Source organism: Littorina saxatilis, linkage group LG11 (assembly GCF_037325665.1).
Source record: "Littorina saxatilis isolate snail1 linkage group LG11, US_GU_Lsax_2.0, whole genome shotgun sequence".
NCBI classification, from domain to species: Eukaryota; Metazoa; Mollusca; class Gastropoda; order Littorinimorpha; family Littorinidae; genus Littorina; species Littorina saxatilis.
Genome location: NC_090255.1, coordinates 28,042,082 through 28,047,081, shown reverse-complemented (window position 1 = coordinate 28,047,081; position 5,000 = coordinate 28,042,082). Strand labels below are relative to the sequence as shown.

At 39.3% G+C, this 5,000-nt stretch overlaps 1 long non-coding RNA gene across 2 annotated transcripts in view; it reads right to left on the bottom strand.

The window, feature by feature from the left end:
- Nucleotides 1-2,756: 2,756 nt before the first annotated feature.
- Nucleotides 2,757-5,000, bottom strand: part of LOC138980879 (uncharacterized) — a 6,506-nt gene continuing 4,262 nt past the window's right edge. For both annotated transcript variants that reach the window (XR_011460473.1, XR_011460474.1), the window contains exons 3-4: nt 4,831-4,938; nt 2,757-3,160 (exon numbers count right to left, since the gene is read on the bottom strand). This is a non-coding gene — a long non-coding RNA (uncharacterized lncRNA). The remainder of the gene's footprint in view (nt 3,161-4,830; nt 4,939-5,000) is intronic.

The following is a 5,000-nucleotide window of genomic DNA, read 5'->3' as shown; positions in this document are numbered from 1 at the left end:
CAGGCAGATAGATTTACAAGTTTTGACCTACTTTGAATAGACCAGCAGAACAAAACTAAGCTTACCGCAGTACATTCCAGATAACTTACTGGCTTAAGACTGAACGACAGACATCAAAGTAAGGCTCACCTAAATGACGATTGAAGAAGTAAGTAATCCAACTTTGAACACTGAAGCACAACAGCTCGAATAAACACACATTCAGCAATCATCCTCACCGCTTGTAAAATCACACACGCAGTCTTTTTGGCGAATGCCTCTGACAACCGACTTGGGTCACTGACTGAAACCGGCCGGTAACTGCACAGTTTCATATGCATTGAACTGCACAATCTCTGTAATTCGTTTTCTTAAGCAGCATTGATGACTAAATACAAAAGCAGACGTTTTATGGCGCGTTTACCAAAACGACAAAAGGGGACTCGTTTCGCACATGAATTTGATAACACAATTTGCGGTCGCTGAAGGTTTAGCCAGCAGAAAACAGGCACTCGCAGAGTTTGTGTCAAAAAGTGGTGTTTTTTTTAATGAAAACGTCGGAGTAATGGTATAAAAAGCTTACACACGGGTACATTTCCATGTATTACCTCGCCAGAGGCTCGGTAATACCTCGCCAGAGGCTCAGCAATACCTGAAAATCGACCCTGGGGAAAATATGCACGATATTTAGAATTCGGAGTGTGTAACCTATATTTATCATCGTATGTGAAAGTTGATAAGTTGTTCATTGTTACTTTCCGTTTTTGTCAGGTCAATTTTAAAGGTACTCTTATTTGGAAAGGAATAACACATGAAATACGCAAGATATCTAAATGAAAGAACATGTTCTGGATCGATAATTAATTTGACTTTATCATCGTATGTGAAAGTTGATAAGTTGTTCATTGTTACTTTCCGTTTTTGTCAGGTCAATTTTAAAGGTACTCTTATTTGAGCGGCCTTCGCGTGATTTCTGTAAATAAAGACTTTGATCCGAAAAGTGTAAGAAATAACCAAGTCGAGTGCATGGAATTGTAAAAAATATCTCAATGACATGTTTCAACAATTCATACGGTACCTTTAACATGCTATCGTCATAACATGACCGCGTCATAATTATGTAGCATTGTGTATAGCGGACGTTTCTGGGGTCTGCATGTTGGAGCTTGAGCGGGCGATAATGGGTGCTCTGTGGGAAAAAAGGGAGAGCAGTAGTGAAGCCCACACATCCCGACAGTGTTCGCCCCTCCACCCCTAATCTCTCGGTCCATGATCCACGGTGCTGCACTTTTCCTCACTTGCCCAGTCTCTTATACAGACAGAAAGAAAACATTAGGCCATCGCCTTTAGCGACCTTGCTTTGACGAGTAGACTATACACACTCTTGTCAGTACGCATGAAATCAAACACACACACACACACACACACACACACACACACACACACACACACACACACACACACAGACACACACACACACACACACACAGACACATACACACACATACATACACAGACAAGCACACAGCGACACACACACAAACACACATTACACACATACACAAATATATCCACACACACACACACACACACACATACACACGCACACAGTACACACACCCAATGAGACAGACACACACCAGCACCACAGCCACCAGCACCACCACCACCAGCAATAACAACAACACCAACAACAACAATCAACAAGTCGCGTAAGGCGAAATTACTACATTTAGTAAAGCTGTCGAACTCACAGAATAAAACTGAACGCACTGCATTTTTTCACAAAGACCGCATACTCGTAGTTTCGTCAGTCTACGCTCGTGGCAAAGGCAGTGAAATTGACAAGCCAGAATAGTGCGGTAATGGTCTAGCTGAGCGGGATAGCACGCTTTTCTGTACCTATCTTCGTTTTAACTTTCTGAGCGTGTTTTTAATCCAAACATATCATATCTATATGTTTTTTGGAATGAGAAACCAACACGGAATAAGATGAAATTGTTTTAAATCGATTTCGGACATTTTATTTTAATCATACTTTTTATATTTTTAATTTTCAGAGCTTGTTTTAAATCCGAATATAACATATTTTTTATGTTTTTGGAATCAGAAAATGATGAAGAATACGATGAACGTAATTTTAGATCGTTTTCAATAAAAATAAAAAAAATAATTACAATTTTTAGATTTGTAATGACCAAAGTCATTAATTGATTGTTAAGCCTCCAAGCTGAAATACAATACCAAAGTCTGGCCTTTGTTGAAGATTGCTTGGGCAAAATTTCAATCAATTTTATTGAAAAATGAGGGTGTGACAGTGCCGCCTCAACTTTTACAAAAAGCCGGATATGACGTCATCGAAGACATTTATAAAAAAAATGAAAAAAATATATCTGGGGATATCATACCCAGAAACTCTCATGTAAAATTTCATGAAGATCGGTTTAGTAGTTTACCCTGAATCGCTCTACACACACACACAAACACACACACACACACACACACACACACACACACACACACACACACACACACACACACACACACACACACACACATACACACACACACACACACACACACACACACACACACACACACGCACGCACACACACAGACACACACACACATACACCACGGCCCTCGTCTCGATTCCCCTCTCCACGTTAAAACATTTAGTCAAAACTTGACTAAATGTAAAAACTAGCAAGATCATAAACCAATGACAGAAGTTTCCATACAAAAGATAACACACACCAAACTTGTTCAAAAAATAATTTAGAAGCAAGGAAACACACTTTATTCAAAGAACTGTTTTGGAGAAGAGAGAAATATCCCTTCTCTTAACAAGAACAGAGAAACATACCGTATTGCGTCGATATTTGTTGAAGCCAATTAAGCAAAACGGACCTTTTTTCTTTCTCCAAATAATGACTTTGGAGAAAAGCAAAGATACTCGAAATTGTAAGTTATGTGGTGAACTGACCTAGACTGCTAAGCCATTTTTCCTGATTTTTGTTGTCTGCAGGTGTTGAAGTGTTGGCAACATTACTTGCGTTTAGCTAGCTATGATATTCATATCTGTCTGGCAGGTGTAGGTATTGGCGAAGCTGTATTGACAGGCCAAGGCAAAGCAACACCTGCTAGCGCCTGGGCTGCACGGCGAATTCCGTTGGCCACACTGTGAGAAAACAATATACATTACATTACAAGTGAATTGAGTCTTATATAATTTTATGGGAAAAGTTATATTCAATTTATAAATGTTTTTGCAAATTGCATATAAAATGTACGTCCCTTAAATACCGTCCATTTTCCCCACTAATGGGGTTTAAATCAGTGTTTATACAGTTACATAAATACAAAGCAATGGAGTGTATGTAATAATAACGGAGCACAACAAGATCAACTTATAAATGTGCTCTTACAAAACAAACGAGTAATGTGGCGGAAAATGGGTGACATTGAAACAAAATCACAACAACAACAACAACAACAACAACAGCATCAACAGCAGCAACAACAACAACAACAACAACAACAACAACAACAACAACAACAACAGCAAAACAACAACTACTACTACTACTACTACTACTACTACTACTACTACTACTACTACTACTACTTCTACTACTACAACAACGACAACAACAACAACAACGACAGCGAAAACAATAGCAACAATGGTACAGATAACACAAACAATGGACAATTGTATACAGGGAGAGAGAGAGAGAGAGAGAGAGAGAGAGAGAGAGAGAGAGAGAGAGAGAGAGAGAGAGAGAGAGAGAGAGAGAGTGAAAAAGAGAGACAGAGAGAGAGAGAAAGAGAGAGAGAGACAGAGACAGAGACAGAGAGAGAGAGAAAGAGACAGAGGCAGACAGAGACAGAGAGAGAGAGACAGAGAGAGACAGAAATATATAGAAAGAGAGAGAGGGGGTGAGAGAGAGAGAGAGAGAGAGAGAGAGAGAGAGAGAGAGAGAGAGAGAGAGACACTGACAGACACTGACACTGACACAGTTTAATTGAATATGGGCCTACAGAGAGAGAGAGAGAGAGAGAGAGAGAGAGAGAGAGAGAGAGAGAGAGAGAGAGAAAGATATTGAGAGAAAGAGAGAAAGAGAGAGAGAGAGACAGAGAGAGAGACAGAGAGAGAGAGAGAGAGAGAGAGAGAGAGAGAGAGAGAGAGAGAGAGAGAGAGAGAGAGAGAGAGAGAGAGAGAGAGAATACATTCACTGTAGATCAATCCAATGCTCGTTATACAAAATCACTAAACATATTGTATGAGCAAAGACGTTTGCTGAATAAATTACATATCTGAATCAGATAAAACAATTAACGCTATGTTTTCATCCAAAGACTTGTCGATCGCTATTACCGTACCAGCAACTGTAGTATCATCCTTTTAATAGTTTAATTGTGGTGGTTCGTCAAATACAAAGTGTTAACTATTTTCAACTTGAAAACCACACCTGCAGGAAGTATCTTTTGTCAAATATCTCTTTAAGATATCGGCATTTAAATCACTAACCTGAAATCTTAGTTCACAGTGAATATAATTTCAGCTGTTCGATCTCTAGAATAGACATACGGGGAATTTACAGGGTCATCTCTGAACAAAAACACTTTTTAAAACAACCAATTGAAATCGTTCGTTTTGTATGACTGCAGGTAATTCATACCATAAGGATGTTGAAAAAGGAAAGAAGGAATGCTTATATCATTCAGTTCCACAGCGGTAAATTTGCCTATTTCTCCACTAATATCCGACTTTTTTTTTAGGCGATAATATTGCTGGTGAAAATTAACATTAAAAGATACCCACTCTCCAACAGAACTTGCACTCACCTGCGCATTTGACGGGTTAGTCGGATCATTCGGGTAATACGGGTTGAAAGGGCTGTATGGCCCAAAGGGGTAGCAAGGGTTACCATACCCTCCGGTATAGGGTGGATACTGCACAACCATAATGAAAACACCCGTTACAGATAGTACATATATGAGCAAACCAAAACAAC